Source organism: Rhinopithecus bieti, unplaced genomic scaffold (assembly GCF_001698545.2).
Source record: "Rhinopithecus bieti isolate Rb0 unplaced genomic scaffold, ASM169854v2 scaffold_76666, whole genome shotgun sequence".
NCBI classification, from domain to species: Eukaryota; Metazoa; Chordata; class Mammalia; order Primates; family Cercopithecidae; genus Rhinopithecus; species Rhinopithecus bieti.
This window is the reverse complement of record NW_016829831.1, coordinates 651,514-675,255: the sequence shown is the minus strand read 5'-3', so window position 1 is coordinate 675,255 and position 23,742 is coordinate 651,514. Positions and strand designations below refer to the sequence as shown.

The 23,742-nt window shown below is 39.0% G+C and overlaps 1 long non-coding RNA gene and 1 pseudogene across 2 annotated transcripts in view; one reads left to right on the top strand and one right to left on the bottom strand.

Moving 5' to 3' along the window:
- LOC108524079 (40S ribosomal protein S2 pseudogene) overlaps window positions 1-660 on the top strand; it is a 1,656-nt pseudogene extending 996 nt beyond the window's left edge. The window contains exon 2 of the transcript XR_001883969.1: window positions 592-660. The product of XR_001883969.1 is annotated as a 40S ribosomal protein S2 pseudogene (transcript). The remainder of the gene's footprint in view (window positions 1-591) is intronic.
- Window positions 661-6,038: 5,378 nt separating this feature from the next.
- LOC108524086 (uncharacterized) lies at window positions 6,039-21,480 on the bottom strand. Its single transcript, XR_001883971.1, has 4 exons — window positions 21,391-21,480; window positions 20,448-20,651; window positions 17,134-17,307; window positions 6,039-6,276 (listed from the first exon to the last, which is right to left on the bottom strand). It is a non-coding gene; the product is annotated as an uncharacterized LOC108524086 (long non-coding RNA).
- Window positions 21,481-23,742: the final 2,262 nt, after the last annotated feature.

The following is a 23,742-nucleotide window of genomic DNA, read 5'->3' as shown; positions in this document are numbered from 1 at the left end:
GCTACAACATAGGCTTTTTATACAAAAAAAATAAAGTGAATTAAGCCTGAAAAAAAAAATTAAAGGAAGAGAGGGCTGGGCACAGTGGCTCACACTGTAGTCCCACTTAGGAGGCTGAGGTGGGAGAATTGCTTGAGCCCAGGAGTGTGAGGTTACAATGAGCAATGATTGTACAACTGCATTCCAAAGTGAGACCCTGTCTCTTAAAACAACAACAACAACAGCAGCAGCAGCAGCAGCAGCAGCAGCAGCAACAGAAACAGCAGCAGCAACAACAACAAACTAAATTTAAAAAGGAAAGACCAGAAAGGCTTTGTGGGGACAGAGTGAGAATGTATCTACAAGCCAGGAAGGGAGCCTTCAGTAGAAACCAAATTTGCTGACACCTTGATCATGACGTGTGGTCTTGAGAACTGTGAGAAAATAAATGCCTGTTGTGTAAACCATTCAAACGGTGGTATTTTTTTTTTTTTTTTTTTTATGGTAGCCCAAGCTACCATAAAATACATGCAGCTAACAATGCTATTAAGTTGGAAGAAGAAAAGCAGATATGACAGGACAATGGGCAGTCACTGCCGTTGCTGGCTTTAGGTTGCCATTGGTGATGGACCGCAGAATTACCCAAAAAAGATTTTGCTAGATTCTGGAAAAACATTGTGATGATAAATATTTGAAATGTATTTCTCTACAGCTTTTCAATTTTCTCTCTCAGTTGAGTAGAGGTCACTGAGAGAAAACCCTGTGAATCATGAAGAATAGATTCTGATCGACCTTCACTGTTAAAAATCTACAAACATTCACACATGTGAGTGATATATTAAGTGTTTTTATAGCAGGTATGAAATCTACATTTGTGTGGTAGGTAGCCACTAAGATGGTCCCAGTGACCCCTGGCCTTGTGCACTGGTGTGATTCCTTCTCCTTGTGTGTCCTCTGGGTTTCATGTTGTTGGAAGGACTTGGTGATGTATTATCAATGGATACAGCCACAGTGGTGGGAAGGCACTTCTGAAATGAGGTTATCAATGACAGTGGCTTCTCTCTTGGGTTCTCTCTGTCTCTCTCATTCTCTTTCCGACTTTTTGCTTGCTCTGGGAAAGGCAGCTGCCATGTCCCATGTCGTGAGAAGGCCACCTGGGGAGGTCCATGTGCATTGTCTCGGGTTCAGATCTTGGGAGTCTTTCCAGTAGCCAAATGAGTGAGCTCAGAAGCAGATCCTCTCCTAGGCAAGCCTTGAGGTGACTGCAGCCCTGGCCAAAACCATGAATGCAGTCTCATGAGGGTCTCCAAGCTAAGCCACTCCTGGAGTTCTGGTTTACAGAAAACATATGATAATAAATACTCATGTTTGCAGCCACTAAGTTTTGTGTTAACGTGTTATGTGGCAATAGATAACACATAATCTATTTTAAAGTTTGCGTTCAACACAAAAAGTTGTATCCATGAAGCCCAATGTGGGCCAGGAGGTTTTATTCATTTCCTACTTATTATTAATCATTCTTATGTTTGCTTTGATCACATTACTTTGTTATGCAAAGGTACTAAAGAGGTAGGATATGCCTTTTGCCCTCAAGAAACTTATAATTTAAATGCAGAAACTAAACCAAAAATAATAGCATTTGTTTTTATAATCTTAAGAGTTGATGGCTGGGCGCAGTGGCTCATGCCTGTAATCTCAACACTTTGGGAGGCCAAGGCGAGCAGATCACGAGGTCAGGAGATCGAGACCATCCTGGCTAACACGGTGAAACCCCATCTCTACTAAAAATACAAAAAATTAGCCAGGTGTGGTGGCGGGCACCTGTAGTCCCAGTTACTCGGGAGACTGAGGCAGGAGAATGGCGTGAACCCAGGAGGCGTGAACTTGCAGTGAGCCAAGGTCGCGCCACTGCACTCCAGCCTGGGCGATAGAGTGAGACTTTGTCTCAAAAAAAAAAAAAATAAATAAATAAGTTTACATTGGATTATGATAAATCAAACCCATCATTTCTTAAAGAAACTTGAAGTTGCCTCTTTTGCAAGTAACAGAAGGCCTGGGGATAGGCAGCTTAGGCCTGGTGGCTCAGCGATGCCATTGGGAACCCCAGTGATCCTTAGCTCCCCACTCTTCTATCCATAGCCCACAGATTTCTTTCTCTCAGTTGTTAGTACCTTGTCTAACTCTGCACATTTGTCTGAGATCCAGACAGGAAGGAGAAAAGGTGGGCCAAAGGCACATGGTAGCCGCAATGGGCTTTCTGTCACGCTTATCAGATACAGTCTTACAGAGGTGAAATGATACCTGGTACAAATGCCAAAAGAGTACTCAGAGATGTAGGGGATTTAAGAGTTATATTAAAAATGGTACTTACTGGAAACTATCGTGTGTTTGCTTCAAGAGAATCTCTCGTTTTTGTCATTAATGATGCTACAAAGGCAAACAAATACATTGTGTCTATTCAAACATAATTTTTCTTTTCAGTTGAGTAAGTTTGAATGACAGTATTATAGAAAGAGAGAAGAGGCTCAAAATTAACTATAAGAGATGTTAATAAATGTATGATCTACAGAAACACTAAAAAATTTTGGTCTGAAAAACCTTCTACCTTTGAAAAATGTATGCAAATTCACCCAAACTGGAAATCAGTTTGTACAATTTTTGGTGGAAAAGAAGGGATGTAGAGTAAGGCTAACAATTTTATTTTAACATATTTCTCTTCTCCTGACCTGCTGCATGTCTCAGAAAAAAAAAAAAAAGGAAAGATGCTTGAGAGAAAGTTGTCAGTTCTGATGCAAAAAAGCATAACTTATGAAAGGGTCATTCTGGAAGTCTGCCCATCACTTGAGTTTCCTTACGTACAGTTTACCCATTTCCATAATGGAAAAGTGATGTTTATTTATGTTAGCTCATTTGGATTTATTTACTTTTGGTAGTGACTATTTTCTTTTAAAAATTATCATCAATACGTTTAATTTGGGGGTATTTAGAGTGTTTAGGTTGTTTTACGTATTCACTTAAGCCGATATTCTAATTGACCTTTTCAAGAGTCATAAACTTATATTCTTCTTCTGTATTTCCCAAAGATAGTATCAGGTGGAGGGAGGACAGAAGAGAAACAACTATTTGAGCCTCACCGAGATAAGCGAAACAGTTGGGTCTCTGTCTCCCTAATGTCATATGTATTCTAAACCCAATGGAGGGAAAACTTTGAATGCATCCTCTAGCTAATGTTGGACATTTCCCACTGTGGAATAAGTAGACATTTTACAAACCTGAATTGGAATAGATTCAGCGACCAATTTTACAAAAATCACTGTACTGAGATCATGTCTATGTGGTATTGAAAACATTGAAATCAAGTGGATTTTCTCAATAAAAAAATTTGAAATTGATCATTTGATGTCTCATAGACAACCTGGTTATTGAATACAATTTTCCTTTCCATCTTAAAACAAATTGCCAGCCAATTATCTTGGTATCTTTGGACTCAGCATCAATCTGAGTATCGTAGCCAATTTTATTTCAGTGTCTTCAGTAACATCCACATTTCAGCACAGAGAAGGAGCCATTCCTAGTGAGCCTCGTGCATTAATAAAACCAGGGTGTAGTCCCGGACCATGATGGGAGAATTGAGAATGGTGTAAGTATAAGTATGAATATACCATCCAAATCATCGAACACATTTCTTCACTTCCATGAGCTTTGATCCCTTGGTTAGTAAAATCATGGCGGTTTGTTATGAGTCAGCAAGACACAGGTGAGTGTGACTTACGATACTGATGACAGCAACAGTAAAGATGGGTGACATTTACTGAACGCTTATCAAGTGCCAAGCACAGACCTACACCAAATCAGGACTCTCCATCTCTTCCCCTCATTGTTTTTTTGGAGAAAGGCACCTGCAGGAGGAAAGGCAGATTGGAGAACGGTCAAGACATGGCTAGGGACACTGAGGCACAGGCATCTTCCCCTCCTGGCAGCTAAATGTCCAGGTATTTCCTCCTCACCCTACGCCCATTTTGTTTTTTTAATAAGAAAGTTTGGGCCAGATTCCTTTCACATACAAACAAACTGGGATATATACACAAATCTTTTTTGTTTTCTTTTTTTTGAGACGAGGTCTTGCTCTTGTTGCCCAGGCTAGAGTGCAATGGTACGATCTCGGCTCACTGCAACTTCCACCTCCTGGGTTCGAGTGATTCTCCTGCCTCAGCCTCCTAAGTAGCTGGGATTACAGGCACCCGCCACCACGCCTGGCTAATTTTTGTACTTTTAGTAGAGTCAGGGTTTCACCATGTTGGCCAGGCTGGTCTCGAACTCCTGACCTCAGGCGATCCACCAGCATTGGCCTCCCAAAGTGCTGGGATTACAGGCTTGAGCCACCGCGCCTGGCCACACACATCTTATTTAATGCCTATAAAAACTCATGAGACCAGTATAATTATAATTCCCATTGTAAAGATGAGAAAACTGAGGTTTAGAGAAGCTTACTAAGTTGCCTAAAATTACCTAGCTCCTGGCTGGACAGAGATTCAGAAAGACTTTGGCTTCCCAAAGCCCAAGCTTAGCCATTCCTCCTTGTTTCCCCTTGTGGATGATCATTTCTGAGACGCTGCACCACAACAGAGGGAGTGGGGTCTCATGATCCACATGAAACCTGCCACACAGAGTGGGGTCAGGGCTGGCAAGTGATGGCGTTGAGGCCAAGAGTGGTTTTGAGGGCCATGAACCTAGTATAGTTCCAGGTTAATTAGACATTGGAGCAGTTTTCTCTGCGGGAATTTTCTTTGGGGTTTGAAAAGAAATGAAGCAAGGGTCCAAGTCCTGGGATCCATGTGGAGAAGAGGTCCAGAAAGAAGAGGTGGTGGCAACTTTGAAGTTGGCACCTTTCAACTCTTAGTACGTTTTATGCCTTTTTCATCCCTTGTCTTCTCCAGGAGCCAAGATTTGTCAAAGCTCCCAACCACTCTTCTTCCTTCCCCTGTCCCTTCTGACACCATCAGTCCACACAATTATCCACCATTAATAACACCTAATTTCTGTCCCTCTCAAGGGCCATGGAGGTTCCTAACCCTACACAACTCATGAGAGCTTGAGTTTAGTTCTATCTCAGCATAACTGTGAGACTAGCCAAGTCCTGACACCTCTGCAGAACTTTACCTCTAAAAAGACAGCAAATTAGGTCATTGGTTAGACTGTTTTTTTGACCTAAAATTCTGCAGTTCTTCCAATGTAAAAAAATAATAAAATAAAATAAAAGTAAATTACATTATGTGGAAACTTGACCCGTCATTTCTGGAAGGTTGCTGACCTCTAGTGTTGGCACAGACCTAGAAGGAAAATTCAAACCTCTGCGTTACTTCTATCAAAGTTTCCTGTATCCTTTCTTTCCTTTTTTCTTATGGAGGAGAAGAAAATATAAAGTACTTGAAATTGAAGTTGTATTAACTAAAGCTTCATTTACAGAATAAATATTTCTGCTGACATTTGACTGATTATATCAATTCTGAAGTTCAAATTTTAATAAGGTATTACCAAGCCCAAGAATAAACAAGCTAATCAGGCACAGTTTTCTAGTCTCTTCTTTGTATTAAATGATAAGTGAACTTAAAGCTATGCTTTGTCTTATTAATATCTGCTAAATATGGATGAATTACTGAATATATATTTATTCTTAAACTCATTTGGAGGCAAATATTTACAAGGCTTTTCTCTTATAATCTGATTTTAATATCTCAACTGAAACTGATTTATAACACGTGACTTCAAATGTGGTATTAGTTAAAGGGGCCGAGAATTAATGAGCTGATTCTATCAAGGGTTTCTTGAAACTGATTTTGAAAGGGGAAAATATTTCTATATTTTAATCAAATTTTAATTGTAGGAATTTTCATGGCAAATATCAGTCTCACATAAACAAATCTTTAATAATTTTGCATGTGCATATATTTGGTTTTATCATATTGTTAACTGAGTTAGAAACTCACTTGAATATTCTGTGCCATCAAGCGAACATCATTTCTAGCTTACAGGTGGATTTCTTCATTTCTTCTGGAATTAGTTACTAAGGAAGTTGGTAAAATATGTTTCCTGGAAATCTTTAAAACTTGTGTATGAGACACAAGGTGGGGTGTGTTGGTGAAGGCTGACTGTCCATTTCTGCTATCAGCTAAAGAACATCATTCCACCCATTTTGTACTTGCATAGGCAGCCTCCTGTTAGAGTCACTGGAGAGTACACAAACATCTTCCTGTAACTGGGTTATAGTTATATTGTAGAAACGGCTAAACAATTTAACTGTAATGTAGCAAGATATGTGATAATTAGTAAGCTTTATTCACTCAAAAAGTGCTCACTCTGTGACAGTGAACAAATCCCAGGCACACTTAGAGTAAGTAGCCGCCTCCCAGAACTTTGTGTGAATTGCTTGTGAAGTGCGTCTCATGTAACATAAAAGTAAACAGATGTAAACATATACTTAAAAAAAGATATAAGGATTATTTAAAGACCAGCACACCAATTTTGGAAGAGAAGTATTTTCGGTACTAGGCTCATTTTCTGATAAAACTCACTCCTTCACTATATTAGTCTGGGTTCTCCAGAGAGACAAAATCCATAAGATAGGATGTATTCCCTCTTTCTCAGGGGACTTCAGTGCTTTTTCTTATTCAGCTGATTGGATGAGGCTCAGCCATATTATGGAGGGTGAACTGCTTTACTCAGAGTCTACTGATTTGAATGTTACCCTAAATAAAGACCACACACACACAAACCAACTTCAGAGCCACATCTAGACTGGCGTTTTACCAAATAGCTGGGCACCATACCTTAACCAGGTTGCCACTTAAAATTATCCATCACATGCTTTTACACAATTATACACGGGCTTGATTTAATATCTTAGGTAAAAGATTTTGTTTTCTCATGTAATTATTTACTTGGTCCAATTTGAGAAAAGTTTAAATGTTTAAATCAAGTTTGTCCAACCCACGAGCCATGGGGCCGCATGGCCCAGGACAGCTTTGAATGCGGCCCAACACAAATTCATACACTTCCTTAAAACACTATGAGTTGTTTTTACATTTTTTTGTTCATCAGCTATTGTTAGTGTATTTTATGTGTGCTTCCAAACAATTATTCTTCTTCCAGTGTGGCCCAGGGAAGCCAAGAGATTGGACACCCTTGGTTTACATGATTTTGTTATGTGAAGAAAACCTTCTGCGGTGTTCTTTGTGACTCTGGTCTCATCACGACTTCCTTCCCTTTGTCACAGCTTCATTGTGGTCTGTGAGTCCTCTCAGCCTTGTCTGGTTCCTTCCCTCCTCATTCCCCTCTTAGGCTCTTTTTCCTAAGAAATCTCTTGCATGTCTTGTACCATCTTGGTGTCTGCTTTCAGAGAACTGAGACGATGCAGTGTTGGAGGTTCATGTTTTGTAGCCGGGGGAGGAACTCGGGATGGATCAGAGTGGTCCTGTGATAGGGCCCTACAGAGTTCTGGTTTCTAGGTATTCCTAGGGACCAACTCAGTTGCCCAAATGTTTAGACTTCCTAATCTGATAAACTAGCACTCTGATTGACGGAACTTCTTGGAGCCATGGGTTTATGTATTTTTTTACATAAATACATAAAATTTCTTAAAATTTAAAGATTCTTTTGAGGGGAGTTAATTAAGCTATAAGCATCTTTTATACATTTAAATACAAATAGTTAATGAATAAGTACTATGTGTAAAGTATGGTGCAGTTTTAGGAAAGATGAGTAAGTTTTGGTCTCTGCCTTTATTTAGATGAGAACATAGGAAAAACAAACCAGAATGGAGTGGCTGATATAAGAAAATGAAACGTGAAACTAGGTGGTCTGAAAGAAAAAGTGGGATTAATCACAGGCTGCTTCCAAAAGAAGAAAGTAAAGAAGAACATGTCATTTGAACTGGATCTCTTAGGATGAGATATGGCAGGAGAGGACAGTGAGACCAGTGTTTGGTGGAGAGAAAAGAGTGCATGCCCAGCAGAGCAGGAAGTTCCAAAGACTGATCAGAGAGGAGGATGTTTTAGATGAAGTGAGGAAGAGGGAGTAATGCTGGAGAGGGAGACTGCAGTCAGTGGTTGAGTGACCTGCTGTCAGGGGAAGAAGTTGGGAATTGATTCTAGGAGAAGAATTTCAAGCAAAAATATGCTTGCATATTTTACATATTGATTACCAATCTATAATTCTAACTGTGGTTTAGGTGTCAATCCCATTCACCCTGTGAATGACAGGGACCTTGTAGCGTGTTTACTCACACCCCATCAAATACCCTGTATAGAGCATGATACTAATGACATGGCAAGTTTTAGCTCATGTGACTTGATTTATATCCAATTGAACTTCATTATCTGTGAAATAAACAATAAGACAGGGAAAGAATAGCTACATTACATATTTGGAGTAACACAAATATAGCTGATTAAAAAATTCCTTTGAAAGATAACATTAAAAAAAGTAGGGAAAGGAATAGGAAGATAGATAGTAAATAGAAAAAAAAAATCATGCATGGCAAATTGACCTGTAAAATAAATATTTGACAAATTCCTGAAAACAAACATTTGGCAAAATGTGCCCAAGAAGAATGTCCTATCTTTAAAATAAATGTAAGTTTAAGAAACATCCACTTTGGTCCAAATGATTGTTTTTCATGATGCATTAGCAATCCCTAGTGGGCTCATACATGTGCCGGCCAGGGTAGACATTGTCGGACTGAAGTAAAAACTGAGAAGAGCAAATACAATGTAATTAATGACAGTCTGTTTTATAAAAATAATAATTCCATAATGACAAAATGTTATACAATGGCAAACACAAGGCATATTAATTCTATGCAAGTTTTATTAATGTTCTTGAAGAAATTATTAGTTTAATTTTTTTTAATTTTGAAAATATTCCAACTCACAGAAAAGTTAAAAGGATAATACAATGAACATCTTTATGTCCCCCAGCTAGATTCAGATTAACCACCGCTTAGCCTGTGGTCATATCTGTTCTCTTTCTCATGCTCTATCTCCTCTTTTGTCAAACTGTTCATAAGTAGTTCACAGATACCATGACAAATCACCCCACTGTTACCAGAATTAGCCTGTATAACCACTTCACCATGTCTACACTCAGGAAAGTCTCTGATGTAAAAATGAGATCTAACACACAATCCACACTCAGATTTCTCAGTTGTTCTCAAATATCTTTTTTGAAACCACTTATCGAGGTCTAATTGACATACAAAAATTGCCTACATATTTAACATGAACAACTTGGTGAGTTTGGAGACAAGCAGACATCTGTGAAACGATTACTACTATCTGTACCAAAACATATCTATCCCTTCCACAAGATCCTTCCTGGCCTTTTTATTTATTATTATTGATATGATTTGGTGATAAGAACACAACATCAGATCTACATTCCCAGTAAACTTTTTTCTGTAAGTACTATGCTGTAAAGTAGATCTCTAGGACCTATTCATCTTGAATTACTAAAACTTTGTACCCTTTGACCAAAACCACCCCATCTCCTTCTCCCCACTAAGCCCTGGCAACCACCCTCCTACTCTCTGCTACTATGAGTTGGACTACTTTAAATTCCTCACCTAAGTGGGATCCTGCGGTATTTGTCCTCTTGTAACTGACTTGTTTTGCTTAGCATAATGTCCTCCAGGATATTCATCCGTGTTGCTGCAAGTGGCAGGATTTCCTCCTTTTTTAAGTCTGATCAAGTGCCTTTATAACTTTTTTATTTGAGTTGCTTTTTGATTCAGGAGCTAATTGAGACTCATTCATTACATTTGACTGCTGAATTTTTGTGCTCTTTCCCCATCTCAACCATACCCCTAAACCCACTCTGTGCTCTTCAAGATGTGGAAGGCTTTGATATGTCCTGCAGAATGTGCCACATTCTGAATGTGACACATTCCTCCTTATTAGATGCAGGACAAACCTTTCTGAGGAAAGCACTACTCCTGTTCTTTTGGGAGGTGCTCTCATCGCCCCATTGCGGGGCACGTGATGCCAGGTTGACTCCTGATTGGCAGGATGCTCACCCAGTTCGACTTCTTTCTTGTCCAGAGGGTGATTGACAGATCTCTCCCTTGTAAAGATGCATTACCTCCTTTCTAATTAATAGCTAATCTGAGGAGTGGTATTAATGCACATGCTAATTCATAGTTCTTAAAGCTCTGAGTCAGTTTTGGGGAGTTGGGTGTTGGTGGAAGTTCTTGTTGTAAAAGTTCAACATGACTTTACTGATTACAGAAGCGTGCTTTTCCACATGCAGGAAAAGACACTCAAGTTAGTGCTGGAAGGGACCCAAGTGATAATCTGGTTCAATTTCATTTTTTTATTTACAGAAAAGGAGCTCAAGTCATCTCAGTGAAATAGTAAGAACCATACTCCAGATCCCTTGATTCCAGTCCAATTTTCGTTCTATTGTTTTTGAGGTGCATTTACTTAGTCCTTCAAGAACCAGAGCAAAATCTTGGACAATCAAAAGAAGGCAAAGGGACACCATGGACAAGGATAGATTATACTATTCTTGGGGATGTGTATTTGAGATAATAACAGCAGAAGGTGATGGTTCTATAATAAATAAATAAGATATCATGTGAGCCACAGATTTGGGTCACATATGTAATTTAAAATTTTCAAGTAACCATTTACAAAAATGAAAAGAAAGAGCTGAAACTGCAATAATATACATTATTTAACCCGTGTCCCAAATATGATCATTTTAACATGTAATCAATATTTTAAAAATTATATATGAGGCTGGGAGTGGTGGCTCCTGCCTGTAATCTCAGCTCTTTGGGAGGCTGAGATGGGTAGATTATTTGAGGTCAGGGGTTTGAGACCAGCCTGGCCAACATAGCAAAACCCCATCTCTACTAAAAATACAAAAAAATTAGTCTGGCGTGGTGGTGTGTGCCTGTAATCCCAGCTGCTTGGGAGGCTGAGGCATGAGACTCACTTGAACCCAGGAGACAGAGACTACAGTGAGCTGAGATTATGCCGCTGGACTCCAGCCTGTGCGACCCAGCAAGATGCTCTCTCTCTCTCTATATATATATACATATATACACACACACACATATGTATATATATACACATACATATATATGTATATATATAATATTTTATAACCCTTTTTATGAATCAGTATATACCCTCTACTTTTTAGCACATCTCAATTCAGAGTAGCCACCTTTCAAGGGAGCAAAATAACCTCATTTGACCAGTGACAATCTTGTTGAACGATGCTGCTCTAGAAGAATGAGGAAATGTCAAATAGAGGTACCTACTAAAGGGGCAAGGAAAGCAATTGCCTGACACCCAAAATAGGACCTAATAGATATTGGGAGTTAGTGGTAATATTTGGAATGATAATTTTATTTCTCTACCTAGGTCTTCAGGACTTTGGGTTCCCTGAAGGTATTCAAATGTTAACTAATAACTTTCCATATTTCAAAAGTCTATTTTAATGTTATACATTTATTTTAAAAATATACTGGCAGACTAACGTCAATGACAGTCATATCATTACATAAGTCAAACTAACACTTAGGATTTAAGATAGGGTATGTGGACTGTGTGGTCATCTAGGGTGAGAAGGGGTTGAATGTGCTATGATCACTACTTTGAATTTCTTATAATTTTCTCTTTGAATTTATGTTTTGTAAATAAAATCAGGTGGGACTCAAGTGTGTGCTGGTGACTGCATCTTGCTGCCTTCAGCCTCCTGCTCCCCAGAACAAGTTCTAGGCTGCTGACTTCTCACTTCACCCACGGGTCTGGAAATGGCATGGGGAGGGGCGAGAGCAGGTGCACGCACCTCACACAGAGTTGTCCACACTTACCTGGCAATTACCACTGTGCCAGCAATACCATATTAAATAACAATTTAAAAATACCACGATAGCTCAAAAGAAAGGTAGAAGAAAAAAAAAAAAGCTTTTTTATTCCTGCTGTTTCAAACAAGGCTTCCCATTGTCATTTTGCACTAGGACCTAGAAAGTATACAGCTGACCTTGTGCTCAGTGTTGGAGAAGCTGCTTTCGTTCTGATTCCCATTGCTATTAACTGTTTTGTAGCAATTTCAGTTGCTGCCCTTTTAAAAAACAAAAATCAGGGAAATAATTATTTCCTCATAAAGGCAGTTTGGTAGACAAATTTTCGAAAGAATGTGAGACATGGATAATCATGAAATTGGAATTTTATGTAGAAAATATTGGAAATACCTGATCTGGACACAGAATGTGTTCAAAAACAACGAAGTCAGGCAACTCAACAAAAAGCCAACTCATTGCATGGCTGTTAGGGGAAGAAGACTAACTTTTGAGGGTTTGTTTTACATGAAATAACCAGTTAACTTACTGAAGTTTTCACTATTGTGGACTTTCGGTGAAATTTTGTAAATATAGGGTAATTAAATAAAAAGTTTCATTTAATAATATTTGGCACTTTACATGTGCAGGGATTTAGTAGGTGAAGCTATGGGCCAGATTGTAAAATTGTGATCAGTAAGAAGAAAAATAAAACCAGAATAATGAGATGCTATTAATAAATATGCTCTAGTGACCCAAGAGGGCTAGAGCCACATTTCAAAGTCTTTGGAAGAAAAGTGACAAGACTCTGATGCAAACAATTTCAGGAATACTGACCAGGGTGGTGTTGTGGACGTTGTGCAGTGTCTCAGCAGTCCTAGCAGTGTGCTAGCACAGCTGGAGCAAGCATAGCTCTGTTCCTGCCTGCCTGTGGGCTCACCTTAGGAGGGAGGTTTCTTTCTTGCTATCCCTGAGGTTTCTTTTCACTTTTAAGTTTCTATAATCCACAAGGAGTTTAAACAGAAATGTACCGAGAATTTAGATCATTTTCCCAGTACATAAGGACCTGTCTCTCTCCTGCTAACATTAACCCTGCTTGAGACTTAGAGAAAGAGGCATCACACTTAGAAAGTCTCCTATGGGTGTAATGTCTACCCAGTGTTTCATAAAAGGATATCCCGGGGTGGTTAGCTTTTTGTTTTTCTTTCTTTCTTCCTTCTTCTTTCTTCCCTCTTTCCTATTTCCTCTTTCTTCCTTCTTCCTTCTCCTTCCTTCCTTCCTACCTGCCTGCCTGCCTTCCTTCCTCTTTTCTTTTCTTCTCTTCTCCTTTTATTTTCTTTTCTTTTCCTCCTTCTACCTTTATTCCTCTCTCCCTCCTTCCCTTCCCTTTCCCTCCCTCCCTCCCTCTCTCCCTTCCTTCCTCCCTCTCTCCCTCCATCCCTCCCTTCCTTCCTTCTTTCTTTTTTTTTGATGGAGCGTCACTGTGTCACTCAGGCTGGAGTGCAGTACAGTGGCATGATCTCCGCTCACTGCAACCTCCGCCTCCCGGGTTCAAGCGATTCTCCTGCCTCAGCCTCTTGAGTGACTGGGATTACAGGTATCCACCACTACGCCTGGCTAATTTTTGTATTTTTAGTAGAAACAGTGTTTCACCATGTTGATCAGCTGATCTCAAACTTCTGCCGACAGTGATCTGCCCGCCTTGGCCTCCCAAAGTGCTGGGATTACAGGTGTGAGCCACCGTGCCTGGCCTTACCACCCTATTTCCATCTTGGATTTTTCCTTACTTCTCCTCCAGCATTTTTTTTTTTTAATGGTGACCAACTAAATGCCTATCAATTTGTCAGAACTGTTTTAGACTTATGATTAATATCATCATTCAGGGCATTCATTCCAAGCTCTCAGAAACCTAAGACCCTGGATTGCCAGTTGCTTCCTTAGCCTTCATGCCTGCTTTGCTTGAAGCAGTGTATATTATTTTGTTCTTTGGTGGCATCTATTTTCACATCATAATCGATATTACATACATTCCTTGGGAATGAATATGAGTAGTTAAATTAAACTGGTCATGAAAACAGGGAAATAATTATTTCCTAATAAAGGCAGAAGAATGCCAGTAACCTCTGGAGATAGCTTGAGGACTCTTCTCTATCAGTCATAACCCTCATCTTCCCTGGTCTCTAGCCATCTTCTTAAACACCTGTATCTATTTGAAATTCTTCAAAAAGCAAATTTAGAAATTAAAGACCACTTCTTATTTAGGCCATTGAAAAAGATCAAGTGACAACTGGCTGATCTTGGGGACTTGAGTTCCATCACCACACATAGAGTGTGGCAGATCACGTCTTCCAGGATTTCTGATAGACACAATCCATTCTTAATGCCTTGTGTCAGGCATCCCTGCTGCCCTCTCACCATTCTTAATAATAAGACAAAAGTGATATTTTAGGGTAACAGTTAATAAATAATGTGACTTATCCAATCACACCTTTCACTAAAATATTATTATCTTTTGGCAGATTCATTACTGTAGAGACATCAGGATCTGATGAAACATTCTCTAATTCTACCACTACTACATTTTCCAGAGTTGTCTTTCTTTTAATTTAATTCTCCCACTCTGAAAGCATACTGTCCATTGCAATTACTGAATGAGCATTTAGTCTCCCATAACTAAGGCATTTTCATCTTTTCTTACGGAAAGACGATTAAAAGGTCCTAATGTTGCTATGATATGGATACATTTCATCCCACCCGAGTGAATCAAAATTTCCTTTGTTCTTATTACTACAAGTTAAGACAAACTAAGTGTCTAGGCACTTCACTGCAATAGTTGAGCTACCTTATCAGAGGGTGTGATAAATGTTTCAAAACATAGTCTATCGATTGAATAGAAAAGTTTTCAGATCTTCCTTGGGCAGAGGTGAGCCTAGAGGTAGAGAATCGCAAGATAAGCTTTTATAGTTGTTATGGTAGCTTGGTTTGCAGTCTATTATGTTTGTCACAAAGCAATAAATCTTTCCACTTTTAAAACGCTGTGTGGCTAACAGAGATATCGAATCACTTTGAAACCGAAAGGGTTGATTTTGTTATTTTATAGCCTCTCTACATTGATCATTACATTATTTTTAAATTAAAATCTTAGTACTACACTAGAATAAAATAAAAGTTGGTAAAGTTTTAAACTTTTTCAGTATCAATACATTTTCCTGATTTTTACCTTCACGTAACTGTTCTATTTCCCTGGAGCACGGATTGTCACATTAAAATCATTGCATATCCTGAGTGTTTATAATGTGCATACACCTTAGTCTATTATCAACTCTAGTAAAAACACATAAATATAATCTGCAATGTGATGTTTATCTAAGAAGATAATTTCTCCATGTCTATTTTGCCTGACCTCCAACCACGGGTCTTGGAGGATGTATTTTAGTTGTACTGGTCACTGGTTTATCAGGAAGGACCTCACACTGCATTATGCATTTTCATAACACCCTGGTCTTGATTGAGAAGTGTCATATCCTTTCTCTTCAACCTCTGTTTCTCAGCCACATCCATTCATAACCTAATTCTCCCCTTCAGAATTGTGGTGATATAAACCAGGGTCACAGATTAGCGATTTTGCAGCTGGAAAACAAGGCAATTCCACTTTGTATTTTATTATGTATTTATTCCTCAAGGGATCATTTCCTATTTATTGAAATTTAGAAAAACAACAATTCCTTCCAGACTGATAATGATCTGGTAATCAATGTGAAATATATTTGTAAAACAAATACAGATTTACAGGTTTCTCCTGTGAAAACATTCAGATGCCTGAAACAGCCATTTTAATAGTTATGCTGTATTTGAACTCTTTAAAAGATACCCTTTTAGGAGATAACATGTTTCCTGTGATTCTGCCACATGTGCTACTTTGTTATAATTTATGATGAAGACTCTTTTATACTTAGATAAAAGGTTTATTAAGTAAATGTTTGTATTAATAGTGTAAACTGACATAAGAAACTGTTCATGAATATTTCACTAATTTTTAACAATGATGATAGAATCAGAAATTCACAGAAAGAATATCTAAGAACTTTGAGCCATACATAAATTCATAAGAATATAGATTTACTTTGCTTGCATATTGTTTTTTTTTTTTTTTTTTTTTTTAAGCCAGGAGCTGCTTTGATTATTTGGGCTGAGGTGTTGATAGCCCAAGGTGTAGTTCTTGATTACATAGGTAATATACATTAAGCTGAATAGAAAGCTGATAGTAGTGTAGGCTGAATGCGGTTAATTAGCTGCTTATTCAAATACCCTGTTCATTATTTCTTCCTCTAAGAATGAGACTGTTGTGTGTATGTGTGTGTCTGTGTGTGAGGCAAAAGTAGGATTTTAATGATATTGGTACCATTTTTTTTGAGGAGACCTTGGGAAGAGAAGAGAAAAAAATCTTTATTTAAAAAGATGTAAAGACTTCAACATTCCAAGGGGACCACAGAGATTGAATTTATTTATTCTGTAACATGTCTATGTTGATTATTTGAATTTTCTAGTTAAAAATTTTCTAGTTAGTTCTACACTAGTGTAAAAAGGAAAAGCATGATTTCAACCTGTCATTACAAAGCTCTGGTGGTTTAGAGGAGTTTGCTTATGTGAAAATGGGGTACAGTTAGTTACCTGAGGTTTGTAATTTGGTCTTGTTTCATGAAATTAAGAAAACTAAAGAAAATGACAAGGTAATGAATATCTGATACAGTGCTTAAAAAAGTCCTTTGAGTGAATATGACTGTAGGGAGGGAAATACAAATCTCATTTTGTTTACTGAGTCAATCCTCACAAAAACACATTTCAGTTGCAAAATTTTGCAATAAGTAAGAGAAAGAAATTCAGCAAAGGTTTAAAAATTTTCTGACTTCCAGTGTATAAAATGAGAATGGTAATGAAATATCTGCTTCATAAAATTACTGTAAAGATTTAAAAAGATAACATACACAAAGTTCTTAGCAGAGTGTTTGACATATACCAATAATTGGAAACATACAGCTTTTAAGAAAACCAGGGTAAAAAATAAAATTTTAAGAAAAATAACATTTGGTCACATGTCATCTCCTTCAAACTGGGCTGTTGGTTTTCCCCATAGAGATATGTAGCTATTAAAAAAACAAAAACAAAGATACCAAAAAAACAAAACCCAGCCCCCAAACATTTTAGGTATAAATGACCTGTTAAAAGTACAGCAAAACCATGCCCTGACCTAGAAACACAGTCTATGAATTCTGAAAGGGTGAGCAAAAACATAATAATTAACTATATACCTGCCCATCCAAACAGTTGTTGCAGAAGTCCTGGTCCATCTGTTTTTATAACAACTTTGCAGGTTTCAACAGGATTTGCTGCATTTAGCAAGTCATCCAACAGCCTTCAGGGAAAGGGTGATCATGTGTAAGGCTTCGAAGTCAGCCACAGACAGTATTTCTCCTTCTTACGCTCTGGAATTTGGAGTCATTTTACGGAAAGGAAGTTCAATTGAGCTAAACGGTTTGCTTCCCTCTGAATTAGAGGTCACAAAGGCCGATGGTGTAAGAACACTTCCTCCAACCCACATTTTTGGCTCAGGTCTCTGTTTGAAGCATTTTGTGATTAAAGCCATGCCAATACCAAAGCACATAAAGACTGGACCCAACACTATTTTTGTCTGGCTGAATTGCTGTGTATTTCTGTGAACATCTAAGATGTAGAAATAATGAAATACTGTAATTTTGCTTGTGCGGACGTTGTGAAATTAGGAAACAATGAAAAGGAATTTCCCCAAACTCCACCCTGTTTAAAAAGCAATTCTCATTATTCCCTTTGTGTTGACCACATCACAATGCACCTTAAACTCCTCATGGAGCTACGGAGCCAGACTTTCCCGCCAGCTGCCCCATCACAGCTTGTTGACTTTTATTGGACTAATTTAAGACAACATTTCATACATCTACATTGGGAAACCCACTGCAAGAAGTAAGAGAATGAGTCTATGGATATAAGGCTATTGGGAATGGATTTGATTTTGAGAACAAGTTTTCTTCCACTGTCTTGTTCAAAAGAAGACACTGGAGATTTTCCTGATGATAACTTCAGAAGACTTATTGACGCTGCTTTGAGACGGGGTCCTCACATTTTTTCTTTTTAATTTATAAACAAAATATGGGTCTTTTCTATGTATCCAGTCTTTTGTCTTTAATATTAAGTGACTTAGGAAGAGAATCTAACAGTCTTCAGTCAGAATAGGGATATACTAATTTTCAGCTATATAGTTGATAAATCTGTATTTTTCCTGAAGAATTATTTCTCTTATGGGATACAAATAAGTGGTAGAAAACTGATTTTGGAATAAAGGATATTAACATATAAGACATAAAGGGTCATTTTGACTTCAGAAGACTCTCTCTCTCTCTCTCTCGTCTCACACACACACACACACACACACACACACACGGACACACAAGATAATGATATCTTCCTAGCAAGTTTAGTTAACATTGGACAATGATAATTAATTTGTAGTTTAGAATAACCTCTCTTATTTACATAGCTTTTAAATATCAGAAACCTGAATTAGAAAACACTAAATGCTGAGATAAAAATGCAAAATCCTTTCTGAATAGAGGACAACAATTTTTCATTTTATTTAGTGCCCTGACTTGACTAATTTGTCTTCACATTTTTATAATACTAAAACTGCATGTGTGGGGCTTTGTGGCTAGAAATTTCTCAGTGTGGCAGAAGTAGATTGTTGGAGTTGCCCCCATTTGCCGAGTTGAGTCTGGGGTCCAGTTGGCCACCCCGGCTGTCCTGAGGGAGGGCGCTTGATGTCTTGGCTCTGAACCCTCCTCCCAGGTGCACCTGTTCTGCCAGGTCCTGTTGTCCTCACCAGCAGCCCCACCTTTGACTGGGTGATTGCTAGGAGCCAGAAAGAATTTGAGTGACTGGGCTCCTCTGTCTTCCCTCCCTGACTTTCCCTGGCTTCTCTAGTCTCTTGCTCCCTTAGAAAAGGAGAGAAGCCAAAACGCAATTTAAGTGGCTTTTTCTGAGTCATTGGCCCATAAGGGGTCTTTATGGGGAGGTTGAAATTCAATCCACTTTTAAGAAAAAGAGTTTTCTTCTCTATACACACACGATCTGGCCAGCTGTAGGTGTTCCTGGGGAGAACAAGCACTCAAAATACTCAGAAAATCATCTATAAAGGATTGAACAATAACTGCCAGGATTCAGGAGATTTCCTGGGGATTAATGAGTAGCTGGGAGGAATTGGTGGCCTTCAACTGTACTCTGGGCAGTTAACCTCAGCCAGTCAGTCCTTCCTAAGAAACACCTGCACTGAGGCGGTGATTGCTATTATAGGATATAAACCTGGAAGAACACTTTTAGTGTGATTTTATTTCAGTGTGCCCTTTGCTTCTGAAAGACTGCAGCATCGTGTGGAGCATTTGGTGGCTAATAACACAGCACTCGTTACCCTGCGATGCACTTCTCATCACATTAACCAAGCTGATTAGAATAATGTTTAAGAGAAAATTAATATTTTATTGTTGTAAAAGTCTTGTAGAAAACCTTTTAAAATACTAAATACACAGCCAAGATTGTATTGAGATTAGAACAAACCAGGAATGATTTTTATCACAAGTACAATTATAACATTTATCTCAAGAGTGAGGATTTTTTTCTCATGGTGATAAGATCACTTCAAAAACCTAAAAAAATAATTATTTGGTCCCTTTCTGGCTAATCCTTATACTGGCCAAATAGTTTAATAGTTAAAAGCTTCATAACCCAACTTTACTTGTGTTTTAATTAGATGAGGAAAATCCAGGAAAAAAGTCATTTTTAATTCAACATGCAAACACTTCTCTACTTCTTACTGTGATTCTCATTCACTTCATCTTTAGAGCAGCGATCCCAGCAGATTCAAAACCGGCTTTGTCACTTACGTTATTTGCATCTTAAATGAAGCAAGTTTGAGGTGAATGGTTGACACCAATGCCAATCGAATGCTGCAGAGCAGGGGTCCGCAATCCCTGGGCCACAGATCGATATTGATTGGTGGCCTATTAGGAACTGGGCCACACAGTGGGAGGTGAATGGCTGGTGAGCCAGTGAAGCTTCATTTGTATTTATAGCCACTCCCCATTGCTCACATTACCCCCTGAGTTCTGCTTCCTGTCAGATCAGTGGCGGCATCAGAGTCTCACAGAGGCATAAACCCTGTTGTGAACTGTGCATGTGAAGGATCTAGGTTGTGGGCTCCTTATGAGAATCTAACACCTGATGCTCTGTCACTGTCTCCCGCCCCCTGCAGATGGGACCATCTAGTTGCAGGAAAACGAGCTCAGGACTCCCATTGATTCTACATTATCGTGAGTTGTATCATTATTTCATTATATATTACAATCTAATAATAATAGAAATAGATAGTGCACAATAAATGTTATGTTCTTGAATCCTCCCCAAATCATCTCCCACTCTTTTTGTCTGTGGAAAAATATTATCTTCCATAAAACCAGTCCCTGGTGCCAAAAAGGTTGGGAACCACTGTTCCAGAGAACCCAGGCTGCTCGTGCTTGAACGTCTCCATGTCAGAGCTTACCTTTCAGGATGACTAGTGAGCCACCCTACCCACACAGCAGGTCCTGAAGCATCAGCAGAAACGCTTTCTTTACTCTTCACCTATTGCTTTGCTTTGAAAGTCTACGAAGTCAGTATTCAGGCTGATAAATAAGTAGATCAGAGGCATATTCTTTAGTTCTGTTTCCTAATGAACATAATTTGGAAATAACTGGTTCTGGAAAACCTAAGAATGAAAAACAAAGCATACAGAGTCAGCAAAGAGATGTATTCCAGATCTCCCTTCCCCTCCTGGTGAGCCTTAGCTACCAGGAACCATCTGGTAGGATGGAGGAGACAGGCTGGAAGGGCAGGAACTGGGTTGCAGCTTGTAGGGGCTGGTTAGGCTAATCTCTGAGGTCAGAGCAGATGAAAGTGGGTGGTCCTACAAACATGGGTCTGCAAGTGGACACAGAGCTGGCATCCTGTACCTTGCTTGGATATTCTCTGGGTCTGTTCTGTGGATGGCCTCAGTGTCTGAATGGGGTAGGAATTGAATGTCAAGGACAAGACAGTGCGTTCCTCTGCCTCTCAGGAAGGTGGCTCCTCCAGCCTCACAGCAAAAAGAGATGCAATGGAGCTTTCCCGGAGAAAAGGCATTGTCTCGTTTTCTAATTCCATTACGTGAAACGCGTGTGTTAAATGGGAATGGAACGCATGTGTTAAATTTGGAATGGCTTGAATTAAGATCAGTAGGAATCCAGGCTCAAGTTTTAAACAGGTCATGCTATGTACTCTTGTGCACTGTGTAAGTCCACACTAGTTCAGCGATGGTTCCTGGTAGCTGAGGCTCACCGGAAGTGACAATTCCAGGAACAGGAAGAAAGGGGAGGTAAGTTGTCATGGTTAAGCACATGGCCCTGGAAGCCAATTCTTTCTCACACCCATCAGCCACCTGCTGGGATATGAGCCAGCAGGTCACTAACCTCTTTGAGTTGTGATCCCCTGGATGCTTCTAGTCCTCAGTGCCTCTTCTTCAGTGGAGTTGCAGAAGTACAGTCAGGCATTGCATCAGGACAGGTTGGTCAAGGAAACGCACATTCAATGGTGGTCATGTGAAATTATCTTGGAGCTGAAAATTTCCTATTCCCTAGTGACTGCATAGCCATTGGGATGTCACAGTATAATGCATTGCTGACATGATTGTGGTGATGCTGGTGTAGGTACCTACTGCACTGCCCTTGTATAAAAGTATAGCACATGCAATTATGTACTGTATTGAACACTTGATAATGATGGTAAACAACTGTGCTACTGGTTTATTTATTAGGTTATACTTTTAATTGTTATTTTGGAGTGTTAATAACTTATGAAAGAGATAAAAAAGAAAAAGTTAACTGTAAAACAGCCTTCAGGAGGATTCCAGAAGGAGACACGCTATCATAGAGACAACAGCTCCATGCGTGATATTGCCCCTGAAGACCCTCCAGTGGAACAAGATGTGGAGGTGGAAGACAGTGATATTGACAATCCCGAGATCCCGACCCTGTGTAGGCCTAGGCACATTGTATGTGGATCTTAATTTTTAACAAAAAAGTGTAAAAGGGAAAAACAAAAGAAACTAGTATATAGAATAATGATATAAAGAAACAGCTTTTGTACAGATGTACAATGTGTTTGTATTTTAAGCTAAATGTTATTACAAGAGTCAAAAGTGAAAATTAAAAAATTTATAAAGTAAAAGTTATAGTAAGTTAAGGTTAATTTATTATGAAAGAAAGAAATTTTAAAACAAATTTAGTGTAGCCTAAGTATCCAGTGTTTCTAAAGTCTACAGCAGTGTACAGTAATGTCCTAGGGCTTTGCATTCAGTCCTCACTCACTGACTCACCCAGAGCAACTTTCAGACCGGCAAGCTCCATGCATGGTAAGTGCCCTATACAGGAGGATCATTTGAAAAAAAAATCTTTTATACCATATTTTTGCTATTTTTTCTATGTTTAGATACATATTGCTTACTATTGTGTTACAGTTGCCTACAGTATTCAGTACGGAAGCATGCTGTGCAGGTTTGTAGCCCAGGAGCAATAGGCCAGACCATAGAGCCTCAGTGTGTAGCGGGCTGTACCATCTAGGTCTGTGTAAGCACACTCGATGATGTTTGCACAGCAATAAAATTGCCCCACAACATGTTTCCTAGCGTGTATTCCTGTCATTAAGTGACATGGGACTGTGTTTAAATACTTGGGAGAAAAACACGAGTTTTAGTTTTCCCATCGTTTTTGTTAGTAGAACCTGGACCTTGCTGTTGTCCTCTGTAAAATGGGGACAGAAATACCTTGCAAGGCTGCTGTGAAGTTTAAAGGTTGATGATGGAACCCAGCAGCTACAATAGACCGATGCAATCCTCACTCACTACAACATACAGCAATGCTGGTATGATTAATATTCTTGATTTACACATGTAGATATCCAGGTACAATGATACCGCTGTGAGGCTCTTAGCACACTGTAAGCATCCGATAAATATTAGCTTTAGGGATTTTGGTTTAGAAAACATTCTTTTATTGGAATCGCTCAAAGAAAAGTGTTGGACAGGGGTGCTATAACAAAGTACCACCAACTGGGTGGCGTAGACAACAGAAATTTATTTTTTCATAATTTTGGAGGCCAGAAGTCCAAGATCATGGTGTCAGCAGGGTTGGTTTCTTGATCCTTGTAGATGCTGCCTTCTCCCTGTGTCTTTCCATAGTCTTTCCTCTGTGTGGGTCTGTGTCCTAATCTCCTCCTTACAAGGGCACCAATCACACTGGAGTGGGGCTCATTCTATAATCGCATTTTAACTTAATTACCTCTTTAAAGTTGCTATCTACAAATACAGTCATATTCCGGGTTGCTGAGAGTTAGGACTTCAATGTTTGATTTTTGGGGGACATAATTCAGCCCATCACAAGGGGTAAATAAAAACAATCAGCTTCGTTCAGTCTAGGTGATCTCGGCAATAGAGCTGTCTCCAGCTGTGCTGTTAGGTTCAGTGCTTTGGCACATAGTTAAGAATGCTAGAGATGGGGGCAGAGGCTGAGAAACTACCTCTTGGGTGTTATGTTCGGTACCTGGGTGATGGGATCATTCATACCCCAATCCTCAGCATCACGCAATCCACCCAGGTAACAAATCTGCACCTGTACTCCCTGAATTTAAAGTAAAACTTGAAAAAAAAAAAAAGAATGCCTGTGACTCTGATGTCCCTAAGTGATATAAACAAACCACTGCTGAAAGTACCCTTTCCCCAGTCAGGGAAATTTATCCCTTGAAACTCTTAAAAAAAAAAAAAAAAA